General features: G+C 40.7%; 1 protein-coding gene across 6 annotated transcripts in view; it reads right to left on the bottom strand.

Annotated features, from left to right (window-relative positions):
• ADD3 (adducin 3) overlaps nt 1-15,599 on the bottom strand; it is a 125,277-nt gene extending 109,678 nt beyond the window's left edge. For 3 of the 6 annotated variants that reach the window (XM_069461136.1, XM_069461132.1, XM_069461135.1), the window contains exon 1: nt 13,271-13,581. The gene's annotated coding sequence lies outside the window, so the exon portion shown is untranslated. Of the gene's footprint in view, nt 1-13,270; nt 13,582-15,410 lie in introns of those variants that run through there. The other 3 variants (XM_069461130.1, XM_069461133.1, XM_069461131.1) reach the window with 2 other exon arrangements.
• Nucleotides 15,600-17,490: the final 1,891 nt, after the last annotated feature.

Below are 17,490 nucleotides of genomic sequence, written 5' to 3'. Positions count from 1 at the left end.
ATACAAACAGGTGAAGCTCTGCCTGCTCGCTAGCCCCTGTTGCCGCCCACCTCTTGCTGTGCGGCCCAGTTCCTAACAGGCCACAGAGAGGTACTGGTCCACAGCCTGGGGGCTGGGGACCATCCCTCTAAAGCTCAAAATCAAATGCCACCCTCCTCCCTGAATTGTGTCTCCCCGGTGGGATATTTCCATTCTCTGTGCCCACCTGTACTTTAAATTATGACTATAGCATAGCTCTCAGGTTCGTGTTGGAGTCAGTTACATAAATGTCTATCTTCCCCGGTATGGTTCTTACTTGGTTCACATATGCTTCCCTTAAAATACTGAAAACATATCAAGCCACACATATGGTATCCATCCAAATATGAACCTGTGTTTTCTAGAAGTTCCATTCTAATAAGGAAGCGCTGGGAGCGGTGGCTCACGCCTGTCTGTTAATCCTAGCACTCTGGGAGGCCGAGGCGGGTGGATTGTTTGAGCTCAGGAGTTTGAGACCAGCCTGAGCAAGAGCGAGACCCCTGTCTCTACTAAAAATAGAAAGAAATTATATGGACAGCTAAAAATATATATAGAAAAATTAGCCGGGCATGGTGGCACATGCCTGTAGTCCCAGCTACTTAGGAAGCTGAGGCAGAAGGATTGCTTAAGCCCAGGAGTTTGAGGTTGCTATAAGCTAGGCTGATGCCAGGGCACTCTAGCCCGGGCAACAGAGTGAGACTCTGTCTCAAAAAAAAATAAATAAATAAATGGATAAAATAAAATTAGGGGGTGAATTTTATGGTGTGTGAATTGCATCTCAAAAATATAACATTAGGATAAATGGCATATGAAAGGTAAATTAAAGATAATCCTTTCATGTACTTCCTAAACAGGCAAATCTTTGATGGCAATGTTTTTATGAAGGTAAATGTCACCTTGGATTGGCTAAAAAAATTATAGGGAATTCAGTCCCCCATATTTTTAAATTACAGGTATGGAGAGAAAAAAAGACCATCTTTATTGACTTAAGACCTAATAAACTTATTTATAAGCCTGTTCCTGCTCTCTGAAACCCATAGAAACAATAATCATAGAGGCTTCTTTTGCTAATCTAGATATTCCCATGGAATCGAGTATTAAAATAATCAGACTCACCCATGACTTATCAAAGATAGGATCACAAATTGCCTCCTGATTTCTACCTGGATGAGCTAAGTATCTTAACTTAGTCTCTCTAAACAAACCAGGCTGGGTGTGGTAAATTCTTGTTTCATCCAGCTGTCCACGGGGAAATCAGTTCTGTTTTAGAAATAAGATCCAAGTACTTAGGGAAGTCAAGGCGGGAGGACAGCTTGAGGCCAGGAGTTTGAGACGAACCTGAACAACACAGTGAAACCCCATTTCTACAAAAAAATAGAAAAATTAGCTGGTCTGGTCTGTAGTCCCAGCTACTTGGGAGGCTGAGGAAGGGGGATTGCTTGAGCCCAGGAGTTTGAGGTTTCCATGAGCAATGATGATGCCACTGCACTCTAGCCTAGGCAATGGAGTCACACCTTGTCTCAAAAAAATAAATAAGGTCCACATTAAGTTATTTTAGTTGTTCTTATGTATACCTGAACATTCACAGTTTTCAAAAAGATGCCAGGAAAGAAAAGTAAGATATAATTCAACTACCATAAAATTTACCCTTATAAATTGTAACTTTCAGTGGTCTTTATCAATAGTATATTCACAGTGTTGTACAACCATCATGACTATCTAGTTCCAGAACTTTTCATCACCCTAAAAGGAAATCCATTAAGCCATTACTCCTCATTTCTCCCTCTTCCCAGCTCCTCACAACCACTAATCTACTTTCTGTCTCTGTGGATTTTTTTCTTCTGGACATTTCATGTCAATGGAACCATACACTATGTGGCCATTTACAGCTGGCTTCTTTCACTCAGCATAATGTTTTCAACGTGCATCCATGCTGTAGAACACATCAGTACTTCATTCCTTTTCATGTCTGAATAATATTCCATTGTACGGATATACCACATTTATTTACACGTTCATCAGCTGACAAGACATATGGGCTATTTCTACTTTTTGGCTATTATGAATAATGCTGCTATGAACATCAGTGTACAAGTTTTTTTGTGGGAACATATGTTTTCAATTCTTTTGAATATATGCCTAAGAGGGAAATTGCTGGGTCATATGATAACTGTTACTACTGTTAACCATGTTAACTTTTTCAGGAACAGCCAAACCGTTCCATTTACAGTCATGTACATTTTTAAAGCGCAGTAACAGCATTAGTTTCATATTTTGATTTAAATCCCTAGAGAAAAAGGTTTCCTTTGCGACCGAGTATCCTTCAGAAATTAAAATAAATTCAAGGTTTTACAAGATAAATTACACCCCTTCAAAGCATAAAGATGTATAGATGCACCTCAAACCCTTACTAGAGCAAAGTTTATTCTAATCATCAAAGGGATTAAATATACACCCATTAAAAATGGAGGAAAATAATAACTCTCAAGTTTATACAGTCAGCCTATAGCCATACACTGACCTTCACCCACAGCAACTTCCAAGTAGATGTCTACTAGACATTTCAAATATAATGTGTCTCAAACTGAACTTTTTTTTTTTTTTTTTTTTTTTTTTTTGAGACAGAGTCTCACTCTGTTGCCCGGGCTAGAGTGAGTGCCGTGGCGTCAGCCTAGCTCACAGCAACCTCAAACTCCTGAGCTCAAGCGATCCTCCTGTCTCAGCCTCCCGAGTAGCTGGGACTACAGGCATGCGCCACCATGCTCGGCTAATTTTTTTCTATATATATTTTTAGCTGTCCATATAATTTCTTTCTATTTTTAGTAGAGGTGGGGTCTCGCTCTTGCTCAGGCTGGTCTCGAACTCCTGAGCTCAAACGATCCGCCCACCTCGGCCTCCCAGAGTGCTAGGATTACAGGCGTGAGCCACCGCGCCCGGCCTCAAACTGAACTCTTATTCTCTCCCATTTCCCAAACTGCTCCTATAAACTTTTGCCTAGACCCCAAAACTTAGTGTCAAGTTTGGTTCCTCTCTCTCATATATACCCCCACATCCCAGTTAGAAAATCCTATTGGCTCTATCTTCAAAAGATATCCAGAACCCAATCAATTCTCATCAACTCCACCAGATACATTCTCTCTCACCAAGATTATTGCATTGACCTCCTAAGTAGTCCCCCTGCAACTACACTTGTCCAGTAAGGTCTAGTCTGAAAACACAGCCAAAATAATCCTTTCTAAACATGTGTCAGACCGTGTCACACCTCTCTTCAAAGTCATCCAGTGGCTTCCCATTACCGCCTCCCTCATTCTGTTGCATCCATGTCAGTTATGCTTGGGTCTCAGGGCCTTTGGCTTGTTCCCTCTGCCTGTAATGTTCTTCCCCTAGACAGCCACATACATGCTCCCTCGCCTTCTTCAAGTCTTTGCTCACATGTCACCTTCTCAGTGAGGACTTCACTTGGCCACTCTATTTAAAACTGCAAATTACCCCCAAACACTCCCTTTATCTTCCTTCCCTGCCCTATGTTCTCCATAACAATTTATGACTAACAGGACATATACTTTACTTTACTTCTATTTACTCCCAAGAACATAAACTCCATTAGGGCAGGAGCATTTGTCTGTCTGTTTACTGCTGAACTCCCAGCACTTAGAACAGAACCTGGCACACAGTACATGCTCAAATATTTATCTAATGAATAAATGAACAAGCGAAAGGCAATAGTGAGCTACTCAAAAAAGAGCTAAACAGAAGTCAGAGAAATATTTATGAAGAGCTAACATTACTACGTATAATAAAGTTGGGATAATAGTGGAAAGCATCATTTCTGGAAAAACATACCACAATGTTTCTACAGTTTGCTTTAGGAAAAGTTGCTAACCCTGCTTGTTTCATTGTTTTTGGAAAGGATCTATCCATCGCCAACGGCTCTTAGCTTCTGAAGAACTGAAACTCTGGGGGTTGACAAGCAATTGCCCATATACATAGAACCAGGGACTTCCGTGGTCTTTGCCTGCTGTTAGACTCATTCCCAGGACCTTCACACAGCACACTCAGGTTTCTTGGCCACCTTCCCACTAAACCCACTAGTTAGTGAATTCACCTTCAGGAGTATAATCACAGTACCTTCAAGCTGAAATGAATCTTAAGATGCTCTATCCCAATCCCTCACAAATTTTATATATAAGAACACTGAAGTAAAAAAGAAATAAAGTTACTTGTTCAAGATGTCTTGAATGGTTAACACTAAGTATTTTTCAAACTCTATAGTAAGAGATATGCATGATCAAGTCTGAGAGAATTTGGACGCTTTGGAATAAATCCTCTGAAATCTAAAAACAGAAAATGTTATTTTATAAAAATTTTAGGTAGAAATGGCTATATCTCATAATATCAACAACTCCATCCATCCATCATCCACATATTAGATTCAGAAGTTATAGCAGTAATATTGACAGAATACTCTAGCATTCAGCAAACAAAGTAAATGATGGACAAATACAGATTTTTTTAAAATGTACACCTCTTTCCAAAAGGAAGCTTTCCTTGTCCAGTGTTGGGAATGATGAGGATTCCTAAAGAATGTTTGCTAATATTAACTTTCCTCAGTATTACTAGCTTCAAAATAGCAATATAAGTTCCTATGAACCAGTTGTTTTCACATGGGGTCCAGAGGGAAGGCTGTTAAAGTCTATAATGATCTTCACCACCATCACCACCTCCCTTGCCTCTTCCATATTCTAATATACCTCCTAGGGAAGTGAGTCCTTGGCACTGTTACAAATGAGTGTTATGTTATAGCATTCGTTTGCCTTACAGTGGAAAAACATTGTAACCATCTCCCATCATGCAACAGAAAAAGAATGATTTTCATGAACAGTAATTTCTGGCCAAAATCCTTTCCCTTATATCTCCACCTAGTGAAATCCTACCCTGCCCTTCAAGGCCCACCCTTGTTCCTCTTTCCGCCACTCCATCTATGGTGCTCTTTTCTTGACCAGTTGACCTATGGCATTGGTTTTCTGTACCTGTCATTTGGCATTCATCACACACTGGCAAGTAACATCTCTTGTATTGTCATCTTAGTTGTTCGCTGACCTTTCCTACACTTGACAGGAAAGTCAGAATCCCAAGGAGTTATGTATTTCATAGCCTATGGGGGTTTTCTGGAAGATATATGGTAAAGGTATTAATTCTCTTACATATGAAGGGGAAGAGCCAGAAGCCCTAAAAGGGTGACTGGGTTTAGAATATACAGCACAACCATCACTGAACTGCAATTTTAGACGCTTTTCGGTTATACCAAAACAATGGTCCCCAACCGTTCTAAACTAATAAGGATACCTTTTAAGGCCAAAATATGTTTAAAAACAAACAAAACTATCATTCATAAAAGTAGCCAGGTATTAAATATCTCTTAATTAAAAGGATGCACAACTTCAACAAAGTTTTGACACCTACATGTGAGGTATGGTACTCATTTGGTGTACATTAGCATACTACTGAAAGCCGTTGAGGTTCCCCCAGGACCTCAGGCCGGCACATGGTTTCATTTTATTGTGCTGTGGACATGGAATATTATTGTCATGTTGAAAAGTTCTACCACCTAAAAATATTTAGGAGCAAGCAAAATATAGAAAGACAACAAATCTCCCCACACACAAAGAATAAACCCAGCAGAAAACCCTTCAGTAATTTCTTCCATGAAGTAGTGTATTTTAAGCATGTGCTCCAATGTGAAATAACTCATGTTTCAATAATAAACTTTTCCTGTGGTTTTAAATTAATGTAGCAAAAGGAACAAAGAAATTAACATTGTAGACAAAATCAGACAGAAAACATTTGAAAGTCCATCTCATGTATACTTCCTGATTCTAGTGAAATCTCAATCCTATTTACCCATTTTATCACTCTCTCAAACAAAAAAAAAACCAAATGGTATTTTCCAGCTGAGGCAGAAATATAATCCTAATCTTGGTTCAAATATTCTGTGCAGTCACCAACAAAAATAAGTTTAAATAAATCAGCAGTACAGCATAGTGTTTAAGGGTATTAGCCTTGAGCTCAAATCTTGGCTCTGCCATTTATTAACTATATGATCTTGGGCAAGTTACTTAATTAAACTTTGGATAATTTATGTAAAATGCTTAACATGATCTGTGGCTTGAGGGTTGAGAAAAATGGTTACTAATTAAGTAATTATATAGTAGACATAAATATATAACAAAAATCAAGGATATTCTTATAGTAAAAATTTCAAAGCTTCCTTTCAATTCATATTTTCAACATTCCTTCTTGTCTGGCTCCAACAGGTCTCTTTCCAGATACCTTAAATCATCACTCACTTATAACTGGTTCTGCTACCTCCAGTTCTACCCATGGCTACTACTACAGGCAAGTTTCTGGAAGACAGGAAAAAAACAGAAAAATAGGAGACCACTAGCATACACCAAACAAAATCTAGGAAACAGTGAATTCACTCAAATAGGAATCATTTGACCTTAGAAACTGAGACAAAGAAAAAGAGCAAGAGAAAAAAAAAAAAAATCAAAGTATTCAAGTACTATTAAACTTTAACTCCAGTTAAGCAAATGATTTGTTTACTGATTTTAAGCTCAAACAGATCTTAACATCATTGTTTACAGGAGCCATCAACAATCAGATCTACTAATGAAAGATGCCCCTCATTAAAATAATTTTCTTTACCACTTAGTAATGATTTCACCATTGCTAGACTGTTTTTAATATAAGTCCCAACAACTTCTTAAGGTTTCTCCTTTCCCATGCATTCCAGCAAGCGCTGAATTAGTTCTTCATCATGTGTTTAGGCCTCCTGCTGAGAAGCATAATTAAAATTAAGCAGGCAACAATTCCACTTGGTACTAAAATTCTGTCAAATCCCCTAAATGAAGCTGGGCATGGTTTCTCCAGCAATTGGCTGAGTTCCGTAAGGAAAAGTTAGGGGCTGTTCAACTTGATGCTGGCCATTCAGTAGATGGCACTCTTCCCTTTGAGCCCAAATTACACAGCTCCAAGAAGCTTGTTCTGTGACATTCAGGTGTGATAGAAAGCAGGGAGTCTCTCATCAAAGCACTTAACTGATAGTCACAATCCCTCCAAAAATGTATTCATCAAAAGCTGATGGGTCAAGTCAGATACTTTAAAAGAGCCCAGGGAAGTTTAGATTCTAAGACATCAAACACACGTGATTACCAAGTATCAGCTTCTCAGAGTCTTTACTACGTCAAGGAAATGAATACACTGTTCTTATTCAGGCATAAAATGTTCCTTGCCTATTCCTTAATGCAAAAGCAGTAACAGCCTTTTGGTAGCTAGTGACCAGATCCTTGTCTATCACATTTTTTTTTTTTTAGGGTATTTAGTGTTTAGAGAACGATGATGTTATCATTATCAAAATTCACTACACCAAATGAAAGATGTATTACTTTCAACATTTTTAGATGAAAATAATCCTGATACTCACTTAAAAGTCAAACATTCTAATACAAAAACCACTGCAGATCTAGTTTTGAAAAACAAAAAAACACAAAGCATTTAAAGCAATGAATTTCTAATTCATTGATGACACGTGTTTTACTCTAATACATAACAGCTCCCAGTCATTAGATGATGAGTAAGGTTTCTCACACTTTTGTTTCAAAAATCTTTCTTTGAAATTTAAGAAGCAGACAGTCGTGGAGAGACAGAAGAAAATTCCTTTTAATGAAATCTCCAGCTGAAAGCCAAACTTTTCAGCAATCAGATAGGAAATCATCTTAAAAATTCTACCTTTCCCTAGGAAAGACAGAACTCCACTGAGACTAAAGGTCATAAGAGAAAGGCATAGTAAAGGGAACACTGTTTTAAAGTTTTAAAAAAAGTGGGAGTGGGAATAAAGAACAAGAACAACGTATCAACTTCATCGCCAACTTCTTTCCCCTTTCTACTTCCCATCTCTGCCACTCATTCCCAGGGGTGATGAAGCATTCCACTCATCCAAGGCACTTATGCCCATTCACAACTCCACTTGAGCTTTGTCTGCCCATTGCTCTCCCCAATCACTTCCTTAGATATTAAAAGGCTGACCTTACAGAATCTTTTTTTCACGGGCTAATAAGACAAGTGAGAATAGAAATGACAATTCGACTAACAGCTGCTGGCTCTAACTTCTGAAGGATTAAAAGTAGAGTGTTCTTAAGAGTCCCTGGGGAGACCTTTAGCCCCAAATATACTTCTTTAGATATACCAAGTAAGCCTAATTATCTTCTCCAAGAGGATACTGAATGAACCCATCTTGATACGTCATTTAGTCATTCCAGCAGATCAAAAGATGACAGGGTAGGCATACTGTATAGAAAAGGAAAAAGGAAATACTGTCCTTACACAGGATGAGCTGAGCCATTGTGGAAGAACTTCACAGAAACATTGCTGATGGTGACATACTGAAGACATATACCAAGTCCCCAAGATACTGAAAAACTCAGCACTTCTTCAACCTGATTGCTTTGTACATTGTTGGAGTTCCAACTCCTCCAGCAGGTAACCAACAAACAGCCATGGAAGCTGAGTTAAATAGGTCCAGTCACTCACACCAGCACTGTCCTTTCCCCTTCCATCCAAAAACAAGAGCACTTCCTTGGTGAGGATGGGGGAGTAAGAAATTTCAAGAATTTAAAGGGGTGTAAGAGTTAGTCAAAAAATAAATAAATAACAATTTCATGGATGTTACTTGGAGTTAGATTTTTATCTCGCTTAAACCATTGCTTGCCTTATGTATACTGTGAGCATTAAAATTATTTTATTGTGTTTTTAATATATATAATTCTTGAGACATAGGTTTTAAGGACATTATGTTATTGCCCTTAAATTTCTCAGAAGTGTACTTACCCCCTGGCTGGTTGTGGGAAATTTTTATCCTATGGAAACCATGTATGCGCACTACAGAAAAAGTAAGGTTAATAACTCTAGGTTCAAACTTTAGTGTTGTTCAAGGAGGTAGCAATCTTAAATCCTAGTTAATGTACTGCCTATGTACCAATATCCTCAGGCACAGTTTCAGGGAATTGAAACAAAGAGGTTTCAAAGTTCATCTCATATCAGCGAGTCTTACCATTTTCAACTAAGCTTTAAAGCCAACTTAAAAAAAAAAAAGTAAATGTAACGTATATGGTGGCAATGCAGATCAGTAAAAGCTCAATTTAGATCTAACCTCATTACAAAGATATAAGCTGGGTGCGGTGGTGTACACTCATAGTCCCAGCTATCTGGAGGCTGAAGCGGGAAGATGGCTCAAGCCCAGGAGTTGGAGACCAGCTTGGGCGATACAGCATGTCCCCGTCTCAAAATAAATAAAAAGATATAAATAAATGCCAAAGACTATATATCTTGTACTGCTGGCACTCAATAAATATTTATTACATAAATGCCAGATGAATAAATTTTAACTTTACCTGAAAGAAGAATGCCCCTAGAAGTATGGTTACATATATGCACATGTCCATAATTAGCTACTGCTAGATAAAAAAAATTATTAAATTCATCTAAGGGATAACAGACTTTTTCTTGTAAGCCATAGTCAATGAAAGACTTCTAACCTGTGTTTCAGAGAGGATTCTTGATATGTACAACCCATTACAGTAAAAATTTGAAATTTTCTTGGCTTTTAGCCAAGAGAATTTAATCTCTGGCAGAACCTGAAAGACCTCTTAACAATTTCACCTATAAATATTCTGGCAGGGACCCTAAGTTCAAACGATGGAGCGTTAACATAGAAGACATGAAATAAAGTATTAAGGCACTCATTTTGAATCGCAATGACATGACAGAGTCTATGATGGTTCAATTTCAAATGGAATTTGAATAATTTCTAATTTCAAATTAAGTCTATGTTTAAAAGGAAGTATAGCACTCTTGATTAGACATTTAAAGTTTTTCCTATTCAAACTCTCCATGTTTAATATTTTCAGAGGAATCTGAAACAGCACTAAATATTAATTATAGCAAAAAAAGATAGTGTTAACTTAGTGTGAGAAACAGATTAGTAACCTGTGTCTTCAATAAAGTTTGCACTTTCTTAATTCAACATATGTTTGTTTAAACATTTTTTTCCTAACATTACTTTTCACTAAATTGTCAACAAAGGATTTATCAACTATCTACAGTAATTCTAAATGTTGCTTAAAAGAGCTAGCTTAGGTTATCATCAATTTGCTTGACATATCTATTACAATGGTGAAGCAGCAACACACAGTTCCTTGAGGAACTGGAGTGAAAAAGTATAAGCCAGAAGTTATATCTTCTCATTTACGGTTAATTTTAGGAAACAATTCAGGTGGTATTTAGGACAAACTTAAGTTCAAATCCATCTCAGGTTGATATGGTATTGGTAATCACAAAGATGATCAGGCCTATGGATTTAGTGCAGATGCAGAATCTCCAATGGGCATTAGTACAGCCCAGTACTTGCCTACACACCTGGCAAGCTTTTTTGGAAAAAAAAAAAAAAAAAAAAAAGACTTTAATATCTTTAATAACTAAAAAGATAACATATTCTAGCACAAACTCTAGCATCCCAGCTAAACATATCTTGTGTATATCAAAAGAGAATCCTCTTCCAAAGTCAAAAGGTGATTCTACTTAATGCAGAATAATCACCACTCTTCACATTTAAGCACAACCTGTTGGTGGTATTAATACAAGAGGGTATGGTTAAACAAGACATGCGCACCTGGTAGTCTTGGGAATACATGACGACCTTTCATTGATTTGCAACCATTACCATGAGTGAAATAACAGCAGTGGTTACGTGGGCTCACTCTTGAGACAGAGTTTGGGTTCACAACCAGCTTGTGCCACCTAATAGCAATACACCTTCAGGGAAGATACTTAACCTCTTCATTCCTCTGTTTAGTCACTGGGTTGTTAGGAGGATAAAGTAAATTAAATCACATAAAATTCTTAGAATAGTGCCTGGCACAGAGGTAAAGCAAATAAATACTGGCTGTTTCAAATATTTGCTAAGTCTTCACAAGCTGACTAGCATGATGTAACGGCCTTCAAAAGGACATGTCATTTTATATATTGATAATGATAAACACATAAATCACTTCCTGAGCACAGACCTTATTCAAAGCACTTTACATGCAACAATTTGGTTAAGCTATTGTTCTGTTATGACTGTTCCCCAACATTCTACAAACTTCAGAGTTGGGTTGTTATGCTTTTACATGATTTCTTCCCTCAACAGAAATGCTTCTCGTACCCTGATGACATGCATATATGCTGCCCAGTACTGCTAACCAACTGCTTTGAGATGGAGATTAATCAGCTAACCATCTGTAGGCTTATATGTGACAAAAGCACGCAGACATGATAGGCCTACTTCTGGAAGCCTCACAATCTTAGAAGTTGGACACCACCCTGTACCTAGGTTTAGGATTGTGCGTAGGAGATGGGCTGTTAGGTTCTCTTAGTCTCACAAGACATTCTGGCTTTACAAAGACCAAACCCACACTTTAAATATTGAGCAGAACTCACATTCATCCCGGTAAAACACTGAAAAAAAGAGGTTAAAATGGCAAAGTGTATAATTTTCTCATTTTCAGTCAATGGTTAAGACTTACATTCTGAAAATACAAGCCTTTCTATCATGCAAAATTAATATTTCCCAGATGTCATATGATCACCTATATCATGTCAAATGTTTACCAAACATTTCCTGATATCGTATATGTAAAAATCTGCAACATACTGAATGTCTCATGACCAATTATCTCCAGAACTCCTTAAATTATGTTTAACATTCAAAATAGATACACTCCTGTTTTTTCTTTAAAAACAACTATTACCAACATTGCCAGCACTTTTAGTTAGCATAGACTGAACTCTTTAGAAAGAAGAGTTAAATGTAGCAAATGTGGCCTTCTCTGTTGATCCTCCTCCCTTGGTAAAGTTAATCTGCTCCACACAGGCAAAAGAAAATGAGGTACAACGCAAGTATAATGGAACGGAGACTTAGATGTAAAAACTTTCTACAAATGCTCCGAAATAATTTAACTCTATAAAAGAGTCAGTCCCATAACTTACACAAATTTTTTCAATAGTCAAGTATCTTAATTTAAAAACGACAAACCACAGTGTACTTTTTATTCTCTCCAACAACACTCACTACAAGTCTTCCAAAACCAAAATTAAGATGTACCCGGCACAATGTAGATGGAATACATTCCAAGAAAAGCAACCTTCTAATGCTGGTAAATCTAAAATGTCACATAACTTAAAACAAATGTGCACGTGTACGTAGCTAGTCTCATACCCCAGAATCTTATCAATTCTTTCACCAACCTTGCATATAATCCTCCCTCAAAGCCTCTTGGTTGAGTGAAATTCCATAACACTCTAGCAGGTTAACTGCAACAACACATGTGCCAAGGAAATTAGTGGTTTTCCTTACGCTCCCATTTTAAACGGGCACCTACTTGCAATTAAATCTCTGCAACAAAAAAGTTCACCTGAGGCCATTCTTGCCATTTTAAAGGAGGCCCAGTTTATTCTACCTGTGGTATTGCCTCAGCTATAATAGCATACCTCCAAAGAGGCTGGACGTGCCCCAAACACCAGCAAACCAGACCTACTGCCAACTTTCCTTGTCATCCCGAGCAGGAAGAGCAACCTAACCTGTATACGTTTGTAGGGGTAGTGTGTTTGTGTGTCTGTGTATGTTGGAGGAATGTGGATTAGAGGTGGTTGAACATTTTCAACTTGTAACAGAAGTTTCTTAAATGAGTAGAAAAACAAAACTAAACAAACCAACATTCCCTCCCTTTCCTCCATCTTTTCCAAGCGCGGGAATCTCCCACCCTCCTAGAGAGCACCTTCAGGGCTTAAGGTCTCCGGGTCACCTAAGCTTCAGCTAACATTTGATTTTTAGAACTCCTCGCCCTCCCAGGGAAAACCGGAGGACGCCCGAACGCATCGGGCCCACTCCGCAGCGCCCCAAGATGCACCCCATTACCCCCCTCTGCAGGTAAGCTCCCCTCTCGCCCGAGGCTCCCATTCCTGCCTCGGAGAGGGGTTCACCTGAGGCCGCGAGAACAACCAATAGGAAGTCCCCTCGGCCCCGCCAGCCGTCGCACTCCCCACTCCCAAATGACCCCCCGCAGAGTCCCCGCAGCCAGCCCCCGCGCGGGCGCCAGTGTCCCGGCCCGGAGGTGGGGCGGGACGACGGCGCCTGCTCTCCCATCCGGATTACCTCGCAGCGCGCAGCCGGCTTTGTGCTTCCCTCCCTCCTTCTCCGCAGCCGCCGGGGCCGCAGCGGCCGCCCGATCGCCGCAGCCGCCTCTTAAGCGCCGCAGGGCTCCAGAGGGGAGGGCAGGAGAAGGGGAGGGGGCGTGAGGAGGGAGGGACCTGGACGCCAAGCCCTGTGTAGCAGGAAGCTGCGACACCTGGGTCGCCGATGCCCCTAGCTCTCGCTCTCTGTTTTAAAAAATATAATTTAAACCCCCCTTCTTTCCCTCCCGCCCCTCACCCTGGCGACCGTTACGACCTGGCTGCTCGCGCTCTGGCGGGACTAGCCGAGCGCCCCCCGAGCGTCCCCTAGCCCCGCCCCTAAGGCCCCGTCCCCAGGCCCCCAAGCGCTCCTGGCCACGCCTCCACAGGCCCGCCCCTCGCAGCCCCCGACGCCCCTGGCCCCGCCCCTTGGGCCCCGGAGCGTCCCAGCCCCGCCTTCTCAAAGCTCCGCCCCTCACAGCCCAAGCGTTCTCTGGTCCCGCCCCTCGCGCCCCTCGGGAACCCTGGCTCCGCCCCCTGTCACCCCCTCCCCTCCCTCAAGCTCCAAGTCGGCGAAGCCGCGGCGGTGGGGGCCTACGGGCCAGGCAGCTGGGAGGGCCTGGTTCGGGGCGGCCGCCTGGCGCCTCTTCAGCGTCCTCCTCCGGCTATGCAGCTAGAACCCGCGGCGTCCCCTGAGGGCCAGAGTGGGAAACGACCCCGACGGAAACCCGACCGCGAGGGGGAGGCGGAGCGCCTCGGAAACGTCTCCAGCCCTAACCCGAACAAGCCCCCCCACTCCAGAGGCTGAGCCGCCGCGTTCAGTCAGCCTCTGCCGCCCACACTGGCTGCTGGGTCTTCAGGGGGAGGCACTGTAAGGTTCAGCCTCCGCACGCCCCCCACAGGAGGGGCCTGGATTTTCCTCGGCTTAGCATAGTTGCTTTTGGGGGCGCCTCCTCCGCAGAGGGGCAGGGTAGGGACTCTCCATTTGGACCCGCCTGGGGTCTTCACTCCCTCTTTGGCCCCCAGCCTCTTAGCCTTATGAGAGCTGACCTCTTTGAAGTGAAAAGTCGAGGCACCGCCAACAGCCTTCAAAATGAATCCGGGGCCGCGCAAACTTTGCCACACGCAATCGCAGGGCTGTGGATCCATCCACAGGTGACACTGGGCCGCCCACCCCCATCGCCCAGACACGTTTCTCATCCCAGCCTATTCTCGAAATAGACCTCCCAGCAGCGCACACTTTTCTCTGCCACCCACGACTTGCACATCCCTCTTGCACACATGTCCTCCACGGGCACGAGTACCCCCGCAAGCACACCCCTGGGAGCGCCATTCTAGTGATTCATGATCCCTTGGGTCAACCCCACCCCAACACACACAACAAACTTCTTTCCCCACCCTTATCTCCCTTCGTTTCCAAGGCACTGGCGACAGTCCACTTCATTTCCTTCCTCATCTGCAGACTCTTCCCCCTCAAATACCTCACACCATCCCCCTCCTCTGCATCCCCTCCCTCTTCCCTAAAAATGTGCTAATTAAAATGTAGTTTCCTCTTCCCACATATGAAGTGTGGAAAATGAATCTTGTCTTGGCACTAACTGTGATTCATTTATCCTCGTTTTCTCTCTCCACTGGACTAAGGCTATAGAAATTTTAGTCTACCACCATCTCCCATTTGCTCAAAATCCAACCATGCCTTATTGTTTTTAAATACTCCTAAAGAATCATGGGGGGAAGGCTTCCTAGCTTTGGGGAGAAAACAATATTTAGAAAATGCTCAGCCTGACATTTTATTCGGCATTTTAAAATATCTGCAGTATTTGAGAGAGAGATTGGGAGTGGCTGGATATTTTCTTGCATTTAAAAAGCAAAAAAATGAAAAGCTTTGCATGCAATCAAGATTAGTCTTTTTATGAATAGCAAAAAAAGTATGCTAAGGGCACATATCAGAATATAGTCTCCACGATACAAGGCATTTGTCAGTCACAAATCTAGACCCCACCGTCACCACCAGATGAAGCAAATTAACATAATCCATTTTAAGCATGTCTGATGAACAGTCTTTTCCATGATTATTCCCTTGCCCACAGTTTCTGGACAAAATGGATAAAAGATCCGCTTACCCGCTGAAGATCCAAAGCTTCCTTGTGACCAGGGTAGTAGACGTGCGTGTCTGTGTCTCCTGTTCTCTAGGTGTGGATTCTGCAGTGCTGCACAGAAACCCACTGCAGCCTCAGACCGGCGGCAGCAGCAGCAGCAGCGGCGGCGGCAGCAGCAGCAGCAGCTTCGCCCAACGCTGAGTAGTAAAGTGTGTGACTTAGTAGAGACTCCACAATTACCATTAGGCGCTTGCTTTATAAGAGAGGAGGCGGAATCTTTCTTAAAGGAATGGGTTTTGTTTTTCCTCTCCACTATTGCTTCATAAGAGGCAGAAAGCATGGAATCAGGGAGTTTTTTTGGACTGAGTAAAGCAGTACAGCTGTGGGAGGTCAAGGTTAAAATTAACTGGGTGATCGAGGGATGGAAGCACCGATTTTAGTGTGAGTCAATGAAATGCTAGCAGCACTAGCTTTAAAGAAACCTGCTAACTTTGAACACTGGGATTCATGACAAAAATAAAGCCAGGTGCCTTGAAACTGATTAGTAACTTCTGCTAATATTTAATTTCCAATCATACTTAAATGATAACTATACAAAGGGAGACTAGTTAGTATTTAATACAAGAATGAAAAGAATAATAAAGTAAAATCATTTATGTAACTGGGAGCAGTGGATTCAAGTCCTACTAACTCCTGTAAGCACACCTGGAATTTCAGTGAATGCTGGTATTAGAAAATATATTACTGACCCATTTCAATGTGTACTCATGTGTTACAAAAATCACAATATTATTTATAGAAAAAATTTGAAAATAATATCCAAAATAGTAGAGTACTATGCTATTTCGGTGACAATTCAAAAGTCAGCAAAATGAAGAAACTCAAATGGATTAACTGACTTTTGATACATGTGAATCAACTATTTACACTATTAAAATGTGATGTATCCACACACGAGAATCTGCATTGTACCCTTAAATTTTATTTTTAATAATATTCCTAGATTTAAGCACTGACCATCTATGATTTTTTCTTCATAAGTAAATGAAGAAGTGTGGTCTCAAAATTTGAACAGAGAAAAATATGGAAAATATTCTGTCATTGATTTTTTTTCACAGTCTTTGTTAATTATGTACTTGTGTGATCTTGAGCAAGTAATTAACCTTATTTGATCCTTAGTTTCATATTTTGTAAAATGAGGAAGTTAGGTTGAAATTGCCCAGGATCCATCAGCATTCCAAAATAGTGTGATTTTATGGCATTCATATATTTATAATTTTGTTATTTAATGCAAGTATGTCTCACTCTAAATTAGTTTTCCTAAAAATTTGGTTAAAAGTAAATCTTTATTTTAAATGCATAAGCAGTTTGTTATGCGCTACCATTCTAGAATTATTTTGCAAATCAAGTAATTATTTTGTAAAGTGAATAAACTTAATTTTACCTGAATTATGATTTTGTACCCAACAATGACTGATTTTCCTGAAGCAAAACCTTACTGTCTTGTTAAGAATACTGAATGATGGTTGGGCATGGTGGCTCAAGCCTGTAATCCCAGCACTTTAGGAGGCTGAGGATGGAAGATTGCTTGAGGCCAGAAGTTCGAGACTAACCTGGGCAACATATCAAGACCCTCATCTCTGCAAAAAAAATTAAAAAATTAGTCTGGCCTGGTGGCACACAGCTGTAGTCCTACCTACTCAGGAGGCTGAGGTGGCAGGATCGCTTGAGCTCAGGAGTTTGAGGTTGCAGTGAGCTGCGATGGCATCACTGCACTCCAGCTTAGGCAACAGAGAGAAACACTGTCTCTAAAAATTAAAAAAAAAAAAATAGGATACCGATTGACTTAAATACTATAATGTATGTTAAAGAATAACTAAAGCATGTTTAAAAACTAGAGCATCATAGGATGGTAGAGTTGGAACAGATTTTAGAGCTCACCTACTACTCCAACCTTGTAAATTTACAAGTGAAAAACATGGAAACCAGGAGAAGCAAAATGGGGACTGTGTTAGGGACAGAGCTGGGGTTAACTCCAAGTCTATACTCTGTTCACACACACAAGGCAGGTAAACAATAGGTATAAACAAACACCCACTCTATT

The sequence above is a fragment of the Eulemur rufifrons genome, chromosome 28 (assembly GCF_041146395.1).
Source record: "Eulemur rufifrons isolate Redbay chromosome 28, OSU_ERuf_1, whole genome shotgun sequence".
Taxonomy (NCBI): Eukaryota; Metazoa; Chordata; class Mammalia; order Primates; family Lemuridae; genus Eulemur; species Eulemur rufifrons.
Note: the sequence above shows the minus strand (reverse complement) of the source record. Positions and strands in the feature narration are given on the sequence as shown.